An 18460-nucleotide genomic window follows, 5' to 3' on the forward strand; every position below is an offset into this window, starting at 1 on the left:
CTTCTTCATGCGTTTGACACCTATGTGACCAAGGCGGCAGTGCCACAAGTATGTGGGACTATCATTATCAACCTTACATCTTTTGGTGCTCACATTATGAACATGTGTAGTATTACGTTCGAGATTCATAAAGAATAAACCATTCACCATAGGAGCATGACCATAAAACATATCTCTCATATAAATAGAACAACCATTATTCTCGGATTTAAATGAGTAGCCATCTCGAATTAAACGAGATCCCGATACAATGTTCATGCTCAAAGCTGGCACTAAATAACGATTATTAAGGTTTAAAAGTAATCCCGAAGGTAGATATAGAGGTAGCATGCCGACGGCGATCACATTGACCTTGGTACCATTCCCGACGCGCATCGTCACCTCGTCCTTTGCCAGTTTCCGCTTATTCCGCAGCCCCTGCTTTGAGTTACAAATGTGAGCAACTGCACCGGTATCAAATACCCAGGAGCTACTACGGACACTAGTAAGGTACACATCAATTACATGTATATCACATATACCTTTTGTTTTGCCGGCCTTCTTCTCTGCTAAGTATTTAGGGCAGTTCCGCTTCCAGTGACCGCTTCCCTTGCAATAAAAGCACTCAGTCTCGGGCTTGGGTCCATTCTTTGGCTTCTTCCCGACAGCTTGCTTGCCGAGCGCGGCAACCTCCTTGCCGTCCTTCTTGAAGTTCTTTTTACCCTTGCCTTTCTTGAACTTAGTGGCTTTATTGACCATCAACACTTGATGTTCCTTCTTTACTTCTACCTCCGCTGATTTCAGCATTGAGAACAACTCAGGAATGGTCTTTTGAATCCCCTGCATGTTGAAGTTCATCACAAAGCTCTTGTAGCTTGGTGGAAGCGACTGGAGGATTCTGTCAATGACCGCATCATCCGGGAGATTAACTCCTAGCTGAGACAAGCGGTTATGTAACCCAGACATAGTGAGTATGTGCTCACTGACAGAACTATTTTCCTCCATCTTACAGCTGAAGAACTTATCGGAGACTTCATATCTCTCGATCCGGGCATGAGCTTGAAAAACCATTTTCAGCTCTTCGAACATCTCATATGCTCCATGTCTCTCAAAACGCTTTTGGAGCCCCGGCTCTAAGCTGTAAAGCATGCCGCACTGAACGAGGGAGTAGTCGTCAACACGTGTTTGCCAAGCGTTCATAACGTCTTGGTTCTGTGGGACGGGAGCTTCACCTAGCGGTGCTTGTAGGACATAATCTTTCTTGGCAGCTATGAGGATGATCCTCAGGTTCCGGACCCAGTCCGTGTAGTTGCTGCCATCGTCTTTCAGCTTGGTTTTCTCTAGGAACGCGTTGAAGTTGAGGACTACGTGGGCCATTTGATCTACAAGACATATTGTAAAATATTTTAGACTAAGTTCATGATAATTAAGTTCATCTAATCAAATTATTAATGAACTCCCACTTAGATTAGACACCCCTCTAGTCATCTAAGTATTACATGATCCGAGTTAACTAGGCCGTGTCCGATCATCACGTGAGACGGACTAGTCAACATCGGTGAACATCTTCATGTTGATCGTATCTTCTATACGACTCATGCTCGACCTTTCGGTCTTCTGTGTTCCGAGGCCATGTCTGTACATGCTAGGCTCGTCAAGTCAACCTAAGTGTTTGCATGTGTAAATCTGTCTTACACCCGTTGTATGTGAACGTCTGAATAAAACACCCGATCATCACGTGGTGTTTTGAAACAGCGAACTGTCGCAACGGTGCACAGTTAGGGGGAACACTTCTTGAAATTATTATGAGGGATCATCTTATTTACTACCGTCATTCTAAGTAAACAAGATGCAAAACATGATAAACATCACATGCAATCAAATAATAATAGTGACATGATATGGCCAATATCACATAGCTCCTTTGATCTCCATCTTGGGGCTCCATGATCATCTTGTCACCGGCTTGACACCATGATCTCCATCATCGTGTCTCCATGAAGTTGCTCACCAACTATTACTTCTACTACTATGGCTAACGCGTTTAGCAATAAAGTAAAGTAATTTACATGGCGTTTCTCAATGACACGCAGGTCATATAAAAGAATAAAGGCAACTCCTATGGCTCCTGCCGGTTGTCATACTCATCGACATGCAAGTCGTGATTTCTATTACAATAGCATGAACATCTCATACATCACATATAGATCATTCATCATTCATCACAACTTTGGCCATATCATATCACAAACCACTTGCTGCAAAAAACAAGTTAGACGTCCTCTAATTGATGTTGCAAGTTTTACGTGGCTGAATTTAGGGTTCTAGCAAGAACGACTTCTTACCTACGTTAAAGCCACAACGTGATTTGTCAACTTCTATTTACCCTTCATAAGGACCCTATTCATCGAATCCGCTCCAACTAAAGTGGGAGAGACAGACACCCGCCAGCCACCTTATGCAACTAGTGCATGTTAGTCGGTGGAACCGGTCTCACGTAAGCGTACGTGTAGGGTTGGTCCGGGCCGCTTCATCCCACAATGCCGCTGAAGCAAGAAAAGACTAGTAGCGGCAAGGAAGTTGACAAATCTACGCCCACAACAAATTGTGTTCTACTCGCGCAAGAAGAACTACGCATAGACCTAGCTCATGATGCCACTGTTGGGGAACGTTGCAGAAAACAAAAAATTTCCTACTCGTTTCACCAAGATCCATCTAGGAGTTCATCTAGCAACGAGTCATCGGATGCATCTACATACCTTTGTAGATGGCGTGCGGAAGCGTTCAAGGAACGGTGATGATGTAGTCGAACACGACGTGATCCAAATCACCGATGACCAAGCGCCGAACGGACGGCACCTCCGCGTTCAACACACGTACGGGACGGGAGACGTCTCCTCCTTCTTGATCCAGAAAGGGGGAAGGAGAGGTTGATGAAGATCCAGTAGCACGACGGCGTGGTGGTGGATGCAGGGCGTCACAGTAGCAAGGCTTCGCCTATACTACGAGAGAGAGACGTAACGAGGAGAGAGGGAGGCGCCAGGGGCTGGTGTATGAAGTCCCTCCTCTCCCCCACTATATATAGGGGTGCCAAGGGGGGTGGTGCGCCAGCCTAGGAGATCCAATCTCCTAGGTGCGGCAGCCAAGGGGAGGTTTCCCTCCCCCCCCAAGACACCTAGAGGTGCCTTCCACCATCGGGACTCTTTCCTTAAGTGGAACCCTAGGCGCATGGGCTTTTGGGGCTGGTGCCCTTGGCCCATCTAGGCCAAGGAGCACCCCCTACAGCCCATGTGGCCCCCCGGGACAGGTGGCCCCACCCGGTGGGCCCCCGGGACCCCTCCGGTGGTCCCGGTACAATACCGATAACCCCGAAACTCGTCCCGATGGCCGAAACAGCACTTCCTATATATAATTCTTTACCTCCGGACCATTCCGGAACTCCTCGTGAAGTCCGGGATCTCATCCGGGACTCCGAACAACATTCGGGTTACTGCATATACACATCTTCACAACCCTAGCGTCACCGAACCTTAAGTGTGTAGACCCTACGGGTTCGGGAGACAAGCAGACATGACCGAGACGACTCTCCGGTCAATAACCAACAGCGGGATCTGGATACCCATGTTGGCTCCCACATGCTCCACGATAATCTCATCGGATGAACCACGATGTCGAGGATTCAATCAACCACGTATGCAATTCCCTTTGTCAATCGATATGTTACTTGCCCGAGATTCGATCGTCGGTATCCCTATACCTCGTTCAATCTCGTTACCGGCAAGTCACTTTACTCGTACTGTAATGCATGATCCCGTGACCAGACACTTGGTCACTTTGAGCTCATTATTATGATGCATTACCGAGTGGGCCCAGTGATACCTCTCCGTCATACGGAGTGACAAATCCCAGTCTTGATCCATGTCAACCCAACAGACACTTTCGGAGATACCCGTAGTCTAACTTTATAGTCACCCAGTTACGTTGTGACGTTTGGTATACCCAAAGCACTCCTACGGTATCCGGGAGTTACACGATCTCATGGTCTAAGGAAAGATACTTGACATTGGAAAAACTCTAGCAAACGAACTATACGATCTTGTGCTATGTTTAGGATTGGGTCTTGTCCATCACATCATTCTTCTAATGATGTGATCTTGTTATCAATGACATCCAATGTCCATAGTCAGGAAACCATGACTATCTGTTGATCAACGAGCTAGTCAACTAGAGGCTTACTAGGGACATGCTGGTGTCTGTTATTCACACATGTATTACGATTTCCGGATAACACAATTATAGCATGAATAAAGACAATTATCATGAATAAGGAAATATAATAATAATGCTTTTATTATTGCCTCTAGGGCATATTTCCAACAGTACGTGCATATGCATTGACACAAGACTGATTGAGCTAATTGCGGTCTATGCGGCATACCGACTCATGGAGGCATTCTCTCTTTGAATGCACGATGTCCAGAAGCATTTGGGTCCTCGTTGACAATGATCGAGCACATAGAATGATGACTGTGGCAGAACCATTAGCAAAGCATTCACTGTTCACTTTGAAGGAGTCATTACCACATGATAAGTTCGTTCTACTCTCGGTTACATTGTAGGCCATTTGGTCGGCACGTCGGAAAACAATACACAAATACATCTTATAGAGTCCATAGGCCACCCAATCTTTTATAACTAGAGTCTCTGATCTAGAGATCATCGGTTGCTCCCTGAACCCACCTGCGGGTCATGCTTCTATATTAGATGTGCCACCACCAGTGAGACCCAAGGCTCCACTGGCCGGCAATGCTAAAATACATGTTGACACGGGCGTGCAGCACGAACGAGGAGGATCTGCGGGTGCTATCTGTCGGGATGAGCATGGAAACTATCTGGGAAGCTCTGCTTTGGTCATCTATGGAGTATGTGACCCAACATCATTGGAGGCCATAGCTTGTTGGGAGGCAATAGCACTCGTGGAGGACCTCTTGCAGAAGATCATCGTCACATTTGATGGCAAACAAGTTATCTCTAATATATCTAAAGGGACCCAAGGCTTGTATGGTGCGGTCATTAGAGAGATCAATCTAAAAGCAATTTCTTTCAATTGTAATTTTTCTTTCGAGGATCGTGCTGTCAACTATGAAGCACATAGCTTAGTTAAATTTTTCTCTTTCTCAGGGTCCGGGACGGCACGTCTGGCTTGGCCATCCCCATGACTCTCGATGTACCCCATAACATGTGGACTTTGGTGATGAATAATTTTTTTTCTCACCCCTCAAAAAAGGTAGCGATGTTGCCTAGTTTTTTTCACAGTAGCGATGCTGCCTTATTTTCTTTATATGTGTTATTGTTGTTGTTGTTGTTGTTGTTATCATTATTATTATTATACGAGTATCGGGCCATGTTGGCCTTTTCCGCTTTATTTTTTCTTGGCATTTTATTTATTCACCTTTTTAATTGCTATATATTTTTTGTTTTTAGCTTTTTATTTTTATGTTTTTATTACTCATTTGTATTTTTGTTGTTGTGTTTTTATGTTTCCCCCTTTTATTCTATTGAAATGAAAAGCCAAGCCTATCCTTTGGCGGAAATTCTTTCTCCGTGAATTTTCTAGTCAAATTTATGAAAAGAGAGGAGATGGGTGAGCATATCTTTTTTTTGAAAGAACCAATGTATCACTGGCATACATAAATTAAGCGGGAAGAAGATGGCAAATGCGTTCATGACCAGAAGCCTGGTCATGATGGTTACAAGAGTTTTGGGCGGGCAAAAAGAAAAAGGCATTTCAGCCTGGGTCGCCTAGTGGTGTCTGAAGGCAGTTGGCTCCGGCCAGTTTCCAGCAGTCCATGTCACTCCGAATGGCTGCCATCGTGTCATTGATCTGCTTTGGCGTATTTCTGAAGATGCGATTATTTCTTTTCGTCCAAATGTGCCACGTGACAAGGAAGATCATAGTTTTAAGCTTCGCCCTGAGGTTTCTCCTTGTCTGTTGCAGGGCACTCTTGATTCTTTGCTCGGAGGGCTCATCTCTGCCTTGTGTTAGGAGGACAATCTGCCTACAGCCCGGCCACATTAAGGTTCTCTGCCAGATTTCCTTTGTCACCGGGCAGTCCCAGAAGAGATGAGTAGCCGTTTCCAAATTTCTCATGCACAGGGCGCAGAAGTGTCCATTTTCCCAACCACTACGTTGCAATCTGTCATTGCACCATAAGCAGTTTTGCAGCAGCAGCCAGAAGAAAGCTTTGATCTTTCCAAGGTCCCAGGTCTTCCAGATCAGCTCTTTGTAATCACAAATGCATATCTACTTATCCTATATCCTATATACCTCTAGTTTTTAGATGGGATCACAACTGCATGTGGTCAAACGTTGGTCGCAACCACAAGTATTCAAGAAGGCTCGCAACTGCACCTTTTCAAGGAGAGTCACAACTACAAGTTTTTCAAAAGAGGCCGCAACTACAAGTTTGAAATGGCATCGCAATGGCAAGTTTTTAGTGAAGGATCGCAAGTTCATGTGTTCGAATGCGTTTTAAAGGGGCGTGGAAACTACAAGTTTTTCAAACGGGGCTGCAACTACAAGTTTCAAATGGGGTCACAACTGCAAGTTTTCAAGGAGAGGTTGCACCTGCACATTTTTAAGGGGGGTCAACCGCAAGTTTTTAGTGAGGGTCGCAACTGCAAGTTTTTAAAATGAGATTGCAACTACTTGTTTTTTAAGGGATCGCAATTACTAGTTTTCATAATGGTGTCGCAACTGCAAATTTTCAAAAAGGACTCGCAACTGCACGGTTTTAAGAGGGTTCACAACTGTAAAATATACAAACAGTGCTGCAACTACAAGTTTCAAATTGGGTCGTAACTGCAAGTTTTCAAAAGGAGATCACAACTACACGTTTTCAAGGGAGGTCAGAACTGCATATTTAAATGGGGGTGGCAACTGCAAGTTCTTTCATATGGGATTGCAATTTCAAGTTTTCAGTAAGGTCCATGACTGCAAGTTTTGAAAAATGGGATTACAACCGCTTGTTTTTCAAGGGATCGCAATTGCAAATTTTCATAATGGGGTCGCAACTGTATGTTTTTAAGTTCGGGTCACAACTGCATGTTTCAAAAAGGGTCGCAACTACACATTTTTTTAATTAAAATGCCGGCCAATTGTATGCCCATCACTAGATTCGCAACTACAAGCATTGTAACCCGACTACAACTGCATGTCGGCGATGCCCAGGTTGGTCGCGCCCCAGGCGTCGGTGAGGCCCCACATGTTTCCGCCCTGACTGACACAGCGGCGTCGCCGGCGGAGCTGCCGGCCGGAGCCATGGCGAATTTAAATCGCCCGCCCCGTCGCCCTCTCTCAGTACGTACCATTACATTGGTAGAAAAAGGGCCTATAGTCCCGGTTCGTAAGGGCCTTTAGTCCCGGTTCCTGAACCGGGACTAAAGTGTCGGTACTAATGCCCTGTACCTTTAGTCCTGATTCAATCCAGAACCGGGACTGATGGGCCTCCACGTGGGCAGTGCACCAACCGGGACCAATAGGCATCCACGCGTCAGCATTTCTGTGGCTGGGGTTTTTGTTTTTTTTTAAGGGGGGGGTTTGGGGGTTTTGGGGGGTTAATTTAGGTGTTTCATATATTGTGTTAGCTAGCTATAATTAATAGAGAGAAGTGTCCTCTCTTACGTCCGTGCTTGGTCAACGCTACGTACTATACATACGTATAGAGAGGACTAGACATGCTAGTTAGCTAGTAAGCAAACGAAGGAAACAGAAGATTGTCATGAACATATATGCATACAGAGAGAAGTGATATCGACCACCTCTCCTTCTTCGAGAGATTGGTCGAACAACAAGTTCTCGTATATCTATCCGACACTACCGGCTACATATATACAATAATTATCTCTTACAAATATAATCATAGGAACTCATGGTCCACATAGTATTCTCCGTCTTCAGCGATCACTTGGTCAAGAAACAATGCCGCCAATTCCTCTTGAATTGCTCGCATGCGAGCTGGTGCTAGGAGTTCATCCCGCTTCCGAAACATCTAATTTGAAGAAGGGGGTCAATACATATATATATGAATGAATGAAACTCAATACAAATGATGGTAATAAAATAAAATTGTGAATGTTGTTATTTACGTACTTCATATTGTTCGTCAGAGTACCCGCCCCGCTCACAGGTCGTGTGGCAGATGGACTCACAGACGTAGTATCCATAGAAATCATTCCCTTTTTCCTGCCACAACCACTTTACAAGAAATAGAGGTCAATCAAACTGATAAGCAAGAATGCTAAATGGTATTGATGAAACTAGCGCTTGAATCACTAGGAGATGCGCGGAACATGCTACTATAGTACTTACTTTTGGGTGTCTAAATTCCAGCTCCTTCGGCAGTCCCAGAACTGTTTTAGTGAATTTTCTCCAAACCCTGCCGGACAAACAAAACAATTACTTGATATCAGGAAATGAACAAAGTTGCTGATATGGTGGATAATGATCGATTTAACTTACTTCTTGAGGATTTCAGTCATGTCCACATACTCCTGGGGATCTTTTCGTTTAGAGTCCAAGACGGTTACTACTCCCTGCTCAAGCCTAATCTCTAGGAGAATATAGTGGAAACTGCACACGCATGCATAACTCATCAATTACATTACTATAACATGGACTAATATATAAGGGAAACCGAATATGCACAACACAGTAACACTCACTTGAAGTTGTAAGGAAAGAGTATTATATCTTTGTTTTCATTTTTTTTTGAATGATCGTAGCAAGTTGGCCTCGGTATCTCCGGGACGATGTTGAACCTCAGTTGCATCTATGAGATATGTGTTAATGAACCCAATATCACCGATTTGTCTTTTCTTCAATTCGGCGATCTTCATTCTGCATAATATAGTGAGGATAATTATAAATACATGCAATGAAAGAGATGAGCTATATAGAGAGACTTAATGACAGAAGTAGTAGTACTTACAGACACTAGCAGGTGATCGTTGTTTTATCGAGGGCCAATTGATTGAAAAACTGATAGAACTCCTCAAATGGAATAGGCAACAGTTCAATTCCACCGAGGTCATGCTCCGGTTTAACTCTCGCATACAAAGTACTCCTCCCCCCAGACTCTCTGCAGATTTTCAAGTACCAATCATGTAATCTTCGCATCATCGTTGTTAAAGATTTTTCATCTTTGACGAGAGGCTTCCCGTACTCGTATCTGTGTATCTGCACCTCCATGGTATCATAATGTACATCGTCAGGCAGGTAATCGTCAACATTGCCATAACCGGGCACCATCCTCGGATCGACGATGTCGCTAGGCACCTTGAGGGGGGGGCACGATTGCTTCGCTTGTTCGCCGAGCTGGGCAATTTGTTTCCCAGCTGCTCGTCGTTCTTTCAGCCTTTGATCACTGACTGTACTTCCCGACCGCTCCGCTTTGGCCCATGTCTTTGAAATAATGCGCTCATAGTTGCCTTTCGACGGAGACTTGGGTGGTTTTGCCAGGGCAGCCAGAGTGCGCTTCACTTTCACCGGATCTACCTTCTCCTCCGGAGGTGGATGTCTCTTTGCTCTCAACCCTTGAAACCAGTCATCCACTTTGGTTCGCGCGATCTCGGCGTTCTCCTCCGGGGTCCTCTCATATGGTAACTTCTCTGGAGTCTTCAGAGAAGGACCGAATCTGTATGTCCTCCCGCCTCTGGTTGTACTGCTAGACGCCGACCAAGCAGACGGAGCGGTTGTCTTCTTTACTTGCTTACGAGGCGGAGGAGAAGGACTACGACGCGCCGGAGCAGCTGGAGCGGCGGTAGGTCTCTTCCGCCCTTGCTGACGAGGCGGAGAAGGAGGAGGCTGGCTGCTCGGGCGCGTTGGCGCAGGCGGAGAAGGAGGTGGAGTGCCGCCACGCGCCGGAGAAGGAGCCGGCCTAGGGCCCTGATCGTCACTCGCCGGAGGAGGAGGCGGTGGAGGAGGCGGAGTGCCCTAACTCACCGGAGGAGGAGGAGGAGGCGGAGGCGTCCAGTTCGGAAGGTTGATGAGCTCCTTCCGCCATAGGCATGGAGTCTTTAGAGCAGACCCCAGCCGAGTCTCCCCTTCACCGGTAGGGTGGTCAAGCTGGAGGTCCTCAAATCCCTCCGTTATTTCATCCACCATCACCCTAGCAATATCCTTCTGGAATCGGCCGGCAGTGAAAAGTTGTGTCGGGTTCAGTAGGATAAACAGAGCCAACAACCGCCTTGACCTTCAAATTCATCCATTGCGTCATAAGGTGGCAATTTTGAGACTCCGTGATAGCATCCATGGGATAGCTGGCAGGAGCCATCAAGGCATGCTCCGGCTGAAGCAGCTCGGTGGAAGCCACGCTGCTTCTGCGCTGAGATGGCGGGGTAGCTTCGGGGGAGGCTTCGGTAGTACATTTGCTGCGATTTGCTTCTCGTTCCTCTATCGCGTCTACCCTTGCTTGCAGCGCTTGCATTTGGGTCTGCTGCACTTTTTTCCTCCTCTCATGGGATTTGTAACCGCCTGCGTCCAGAAACCCAACCTTCCACGGAATGGAGCCTGGCGTGCCTCGTGTCCGTCCAGGGTGCTCAGGATTCCCGAGGGCCATTGTGAGCTCGTCGTTCTCTCTGTCTGGAAAGAACTTCCCTTGCCGCGCTGCTTCGATATACTGCTTAAGCTTCCTGACTGGTATGTCCATTTGATCGTTCGTCCAAATGCACTTCCCTGTTACAGGGTCCAAGGTTCCGCCAGCCCCGAAGAACCAAGTCCGGCAACGGTCTGGCCAGCTAATTGTCTCTGGTTCGATCCCTTTATCAACCAGATCATTCTCAGTCTTGGCCCACTTAGGCCGGGCTACGAGGTAGCCACCTGACCCCGTGCGATGGTGAAGCATCTTCTTCGCAGCATTTTGCTTGTTTGTCGCCGACATCTTCTTACTCTTTTTCGATGTCTTGTGGGCCACAAATGCGGGCCTGTGATCTCTGATCTTCTCATATCCGCCCTTGAATTCTGGTGTCTCATTATTTTCGACAAACTTGTTCAGCTCTTTCTTCCACCTCCTGAATAGTTCTGCCATCCTCTTAAGAGCAAAAGACTTGATTAATTTCTCTTTAACTGGGTTCTCTGGATTATCCTCTGGCGGTAGGGTGAAATTTGACTTCAGCTCAGTCCAAAGATCATTTTTCTGCATATCATTGACATAAGACACCTCAGGGTCTTCTGTAGCCGGCTTAAACCATTGCTGGATGCTTATCGGGATCTTGTCCCTAACCAGAACCCTGCACTGAGCAACAAATGCGTTCTTTGTTCGGATGGGTTCAATCGGTTGGCCATCGGGCGCGATTGCTATGATCTCAAACTATTCATCCGAGCTCAACTTTTTCTTCGGGCCTCGTCTCTTTACCGAAGTTGTGCTCGATCCGGAGGGCTAGAAAAAAGAACAAAGACTTAATTAATATGTGTACATACCAAAACAGTGAATGCATCAATCAGCTAGTCAGCACAGGCTTAACTAATATATATACCTGGCCGGACTCGGTTCGGTCACCGGAGCCGTCATCACGGTCTCCTTCTTGCACCGGCATTGGGTCACCGGAGCCGTCCTCATGTTCTTCTTGCACCGGCATTAGGTCACCGTAGCCAGCTTGTTCACCCTCTCCTTCCAGACCATCGGTGTCGTTGAGAAACAACGAGACGGCATCACTTCCTTCTGCGATTATGTCCCTCAACAACGCTTCTTTTCCTTCGTCTCGGGCGGTGTCCATAGTTTCTACAAATATTTACAATATGGCAATTATTATTCAAACATGACAGATGGATATATTAGTGCCAAACGTAGAACTAGCTACCTAATCATAGTAAGCTATCGGGAGGGGGTATATATCGACAACGACGACACTACATCTATGTCCCTCGACGACCCTCGTTCCCGATAAAAAAAGAGGAAGAAGAAGAAAAAAAAGAGGAGAAGAAATAATAGAGGAGAAGAACTCCTCTATTCTTTATTCTCCTCTTTTTTTCTTCTTCCTCTTCTTTTTTTATCCTCTTCTTCCTCTCATGTTCGAGAGCATCGCCGAGGGGTCGGGAGGTTGCCTAGTGTCAAAGGATTCAACAAAACCATGTCTTCATCATTAGGCGAAAGTAACATGTGCATGATGGTATGAAGCTCTCCAAAGTTATTTTGGAACGGAGTCCTAGATAGGATAATTCGCTTTTTGGTACAAAGTTCAGCAAGAACCTTCCAAATATCGTTATTTGGAAGGCCTTTGCTGAAATTCATACAAGAAGGCAAATTATCCTATCCGGGACACCATTCCAAAATAATTTTGGAGGACTTCGTCATGCCCTGGTTACTTCTGGCTAATGATGAAGCCATGGATTTCTTCAATACTTTGACACTAGGAAACCTCTCTCGACCCATTGGCGATCCTCGACCCCTCGAACCCTCGACGACCCTGGAACCCTCGACCCTCGGCGATCCTCTTCTTCCTCTCATGTTCGAGAGGATCGCCGAGGGGTCGGGAGGTTGCGTAGTGTCAAAGGATTCAACAAAACCATGTCTTCATCATTAGGCGAAAGTAACATGTGCATGATGGTACGAATCTCTCCAAAGTTATTTTGGAACGGAGTCCTAGATAGGATAATTCGCTTTTTGGTACAAAGTTCAGCAAGAACCTTCCAAATATCGTTATTTGGAAGGCCTTTGCTGAAATTCATACAAAAAGGCAAATTATCCTATCCGGGACACCATTCCAAAATAATTTTGGAGGACTTCGCCATGCCCTGGTTACTTCCGGCTAATGATGAAGCCATGGATTTCTTCAATACTTTGACACTAGGAAACCTCTCTCGACCCCTCGGCGATCCTCGACCCCTCGAACCCTCGACGACCCTGGAACCCTCGACCCCTAGACGACCCTGGAACCCTCGACCCTCGACCCTATAGAACCCTGGAACCCTCAACCCTGAAACCCTCGACCCTTGACCCCTTAACGACCCTCGACCCTCTACCCTAGTTCCTGACCCTCGACCCCTCGACGATCCTTGACACCCTCGTTCCCGATAAAAATTAAGAAGAAGAAGAAGAAGAAGAAGAAAGAGGAGAAGATCGAAGAAAAACAAGAAGAAAAAGAAGAGGAGAAGAAGAAAGGAATAGTTTCTCCACTATTCCTTTCTTCTTCTCCTCTTCTTTTTCTTCTTTTTTCTTCTTCTTATTTATTTCTCCTCTTCTTCCTCTCCTCTTCTTCTTATTTAGTTCTCTCGACCCCTCGTCCCTCTCTCGACCCCTCGACGACCCTCGTCCCTGATAACATTTTTTTTCTCCCCTCGACACCTCTCGACCTCTCGTCCCACTCTCGACCCCTCATCATCATCTTCTTATTTTCCTTTTTCCACTCCTTCCTTTTCTTCTTCTTCTTCCTTCTTCCTCTTTTCTTCCTTTTCCTTATTTTACTTTTTCCTCTACACTAACCTAATTAAAATGCACTAACCTAAAATTGATATCTACTAACAAACTAAATAAAAAATTAATACATATATGAAAAAACATATATAAACAAAAAAATGCTATGAACATTATATTCATACATACATATATAGCCACATCCATTCATCATATAGCTATAAACAAAAATTAAGAAGAAGAAGTAGAAGATAAAAAAAAGAGGAGAAGAAGAAAAAAAGGAGGAGAAGAAGAAAATATATACTCTATTTTTTCTTCTTCTCCTCTATTCCTTCTTCTTCTCCTCTTTTTTCTTCTTCTTCCTCTTCTTAGTTCATTCCTTCTTCCTTTCTTCCTAGCTAGATATATAAAACTTTTCTAAAAAAATGTTATCGGGGAAGGGGTATATCGACCTCCGCTCAATGTTGAAATTATCGGGGAGGGGGTATATCGACCCCCACCCCCCTCATCATGCATATATAGCTACCACATACATAGATACATTGAAAAAAATTACATATATGCAACAAAAACATTAATACACATATGAACAAAAAAAATACATATATGAACAAAAACATGCTGTGAACAAAAACATTAATGTAATAAATCTAATAAGAAATTAATCTAATAAAAAACATGCTCTGAACTTACATATATCCACATACATACAAATATACATTATATATATGAACAAAAAATTAATCTAATACAAAATCAAAGCAGAGCCGGACCGGCGTGGCGGCTCACAGCGAGGGCGTCTGGCGATGGCGACGGCGGGGGAGGCAAGGGCGCCGGCAGGCGGGGGCGGGCCGCGGGAAGGGGCTAGAGCGCGGGGCAGGGGCCGGCGCGGCGATGACGTGGTCGGCGGCAGGGGCGGTGCGACGACGGCACCGGAGGCAGGGGTGGCACGGCGACAGCGTCGGGGCAGGGGCGGCGCGGCGACGGCGTCGGAGGCAGGGGCGATGATGGCGACGGCGACGAGGAGCAGCGCTGGGGCGTCGGGCACGAACTGACGGTGAAGTTGTGAAATTTTCACAAGTCCAGCTTATATACCGAGAGCATTGGTCCCGGTTCGTGGCAACAACCGGGACGAATGCTACCTTTAGTCCCGGTTGGTGCCACCAACCGGGACCAAAGGCCTCTTTTCAGCAGCCGAAAGGGCGGGAAGCGGCGGCCTTTGGTCCCGGTTGGTGGCACCAACCGGAACTAAAGGGGGGCATTAGTCCCGGTTGGTGCTACGACCCGGGACTAATGCCCCCCTTTAGTTCCGGTTGGTGCCACCAACCGGGACCAACGGCCTGTGCTGCCCCGAACCCAAATATTTAGTCCCACCTCGCTAGTTGAGAGGGAGGCGCACCTGTTTATAAGGTGCCGTGCGCCTTCCCTCTCGAGCTCCTCTCTAAAGCAGGCTTTCGGGCCTAACACTGCAATCTGTGCCTGTGGGCCTACTGGGCCTCCCGCGGGCCTGAATCCTGGCCCATGGTAGGGTTTCTAGTCGTATTCACGCCGTGGGAGCCCAGTAGATGGCATTTTTTTGTTTTTTTGTTTTTTTGTTTCTACTTAGAACTAAATACTTATAGTTTTGTAGTGATTTCTTTTTTATTTTAGGTCACAAAAATTATAAACTTTCTGTTAGTGCCATTAGTTTTAAAATTTGGATAGTTTAAATTTTATTTTTTTTTAAAATTTTGTGTGAATCACTAGTTTATGAATAACTTTACTATAAAAATTGATTTTTGAGTCAATCTTTTTCCTGCTATTTAATATTGCTGTGTTTTATCATTATACTCAATTTGGTAATTTCAGTTAGTCATATCAAATATTATAGGGGTGAGCCCTATTTTTTCCAGTTTTTTTGTTTTGTTTTCTGCATTATTTATTTCCTTTTGTTTTTTGCTTTATTTTTTAATTCTTTTTGCTTTTAGTTTTAGAAAAATTATAAACTTTCTGTTAGTGCCATTAGTTTTCAAATTTGAAAACACTTTTTTAGTTTTTTTTTCTTTGTTGCTTTATTTATTTTATTTTGTTTCTACTTACAACAAAATACTTATTGTTGCTATTTTTATTTTTTTTTCCAGTTTTTTTGTTTTGTTTTCTGTATTTTTTTTTGTTTTTTGCTTTATTTTTTAATTCCTTTTGCTTTCAGGTCAGCAAAATTATAAACTTTCTGTTAGTGCCATTAGTTTTCAAATTTGAATAGTTAAAATTTGAACATAGATGCACCTATAGAGAAAATTCGACCTAAATTCATAGTTTTCAAATGAACTCTAAAAAAATTGGCATAGCATACTCGTCTGTTACAAATTTGGCATGGTATCATCATAATAGTTGCGGGAGAAAGTCTTTACTTTTTCTTCGCTTGTGTCATTTGCTTATTGCGCTGTAACCATGGATAATCTTCATTGTTTATCAGGATGCTTGGGTCAGCCTTGACATTGAAGGGAGGAATTTCATGAAACTTTTCATAATCTTCAAACATGTCTGTCTTGCCGTCCACTCTCAGGATGTCCCTTTTTCCTGAAAGAACTATGTGGCGCTTTGGCTCATCGTATGATGTATTCGCTTCCTTATCTTTTTTTCTCGGTTTGGTAGACATGTCCTTCACATAGATAACCTGTGCCACATCATTGGCTAGGACGAACGGTTCGTCAGTGTACCCAAGATTTTTCAGATTCACTGTTGTCATTCCGTACTATGGGTCTACCTGTACCCCGCCGCCTAACAGATTGACCCATTTGCACTTAAACAAAGGGACCTTAAAATCAGGTCCGTAGTCAAGTTCCCATATGTCCACTATGTAACCATAATATGTATCCTTTCCCCTCTCGGTTGCTGCATCAAAGCGGACACCGCTGTTTTGGTTGGTGCTCTTTTGATCTTGGGCGATCGTGTAAAATGTATTCTCATTTATCTCGTATCCTTCGTAAGTCAATACAGTCAAAGATGGTCCCCTAGACAACAAGTACAACTCATCACAAACAGTGTTGTCACCTCTGAGACGTGTTTTCAACCAACTGCTGAAAGTCCTGATGTGCTCACATGTAATCCAGTCGTCGCACTGCTCCGGGTGTTTGGAGCGCAGACTGTTCTTGTGTTCATCGACATACGGGGTCACCAAGGTAAAGTTCTGTAGAACTGTGTAGTGTGCTTGAGACCAAGAATATCCGTCCCTGCATATTATTGAGTCTCTTCCAAGAGTGCCTTTTCCAGTCAGTCTCCCCTCATACCGTGATTTAGGGAGACCTATCTTGTTAAGGCCAGGAATGAAGTCAACACAAAACCCGATAACATCCTCTGTTTGATGGCCCATGGAGATGCTTCCTTCTGGCCTAGCGCGATTACAGACATATTTCTTTAGGACTCCCATGAACCTCTCAAAGGGGAACATATTGTGTAGAAATACGGACCCCAGGATGACAATCTCGTCGACTAGATGAACTAGGATGTGCGTCATGATATTGAAGAAGGATGGTGGGAACACCAGCTCAAAACTGACAAGACATTGCGCCACATCACTCCTTAGCCTTGGTACGATTTTTGGATCGATCACCTTCTAAGAGATTGCATTGAGGAATGCACATAGCTTCACAATGGCTAATCGGACGTTTTCCGATAGAAACCCCCTCAATGCAACCGGAAGCAGTTGCGTCATAATCACGTGGCAGTCATGAGACTTTAGGTTCTGAAACTTTTTCTCTGGCATATTTATTATTCTCTTTATATTCGACGAGAAGCCAGTCGTGACCTTCATACTGAGCAGGCATTCAAAGAAGATTTTTTTTTTCTCTTATTTCGTAAGAGCGTAGCTGGCAGGACCTTTATACTGCTTCGGAGGCATGCCGTCTTTTTCGTGCAAACATTGCAGGTCCTCTCGTGTCTCAGGTGTATCTTTTGTCTTCCCATACACGCCCAAGAAGCCTAGCAGGTTCACGCAAAGGTTCTTCGTCACGTGCATCACGTCGATTGAGGAGCGGACCTCTAGGTCTTTCCAATAGGGTAGGTCCCAAAATATAGATTTCTTCTTCCACATGGGTGCGTGTCCCTCAGCGTCATTTGGAACAGCTAGTCCACCGGGACCCTTTCCAAAGATTACGTAGTGTAAATCATTGACCATAGCAAGCACGTGATCACCGGTGCGCATGGCGGGCTTCTTCCGGTGATCTGCCTCGTCTTTGAAATGCTTACCTTTCTTTAGACATTGATGGTTGGTCGGAAGAAATCGATGATGGCCCAGGTACACATTCTTCCTGCATTTGTCCAGGTATATACTTTTAGTGTCATCTAAACAGTGCGTGCATGCGTGGTATCCTTTATTTGTCTGTCCTGAAAGGTTACTGAGAGCGGGCCAATCGTTGATGGTCACGAACAGCAACGCCTTAAGGTTAAATTCCTCCTGTCTGTACTCATCCCACGTACGTACACCGTTTTTATTCCACAGCTGTAAAAGTTCTTCAACTAATGGCCTTAGGTACACATCAATTTCGTTGTCGGGTTGCTTAGGGCCTTGGATGAGAACTGGCATCATAATGAACTTCCGCTTCATGCACATCCAAGGAGGAAGGTTATACATACATAGAGTCACGGGCCAGGTGCTGTGATTGCTGTTCTGCTCCCCGAAAGGATTAATGCCATCCGCGCTTAAAGCAAACCATACATTCCTTGGGTCCTTTGCAAACTCATCCCAATACTTTCTTTCAATTTTCTCCACTGCGACCCGTCAGCGGGTGCTCTCAACTTCCCATCTTTCTTTCGGTTCTCAATGTGCCATCGCATCAACTTGGCATGCTCTTCATTTTTGAACAGACGTTTCAACCGTGGTATTATAGGAGCATACCACATCACCTTCGCAGGAACCCTCTTCCTGGGGGTCTCGCCATCAACATCACCAGGGTCATCTCGTCTGATCTTATACCGCAATGCACCGCATACCGGGCATGCGTTCAGATCCTTGTATGCACCGCGGTAGAGGATGCAGTCATTAGGGCATGCATGTATCTTCTCCACCTCCAATCCTAGAGGGCATATGA

Source organism: Triticum urartu, chromosome 3A (genome assembly GCF_056163025.1).
Source record: "Triticum urartu cultivar PI428250 chromosome 3A, HENAU_Tu73, whole genome shotgun sequence".
NCBI lineage: Eukaryota > Viridiplantae > Streptophyta > Magnoliopsida > Poales > Poaceae > Triticum > Triticum urartu.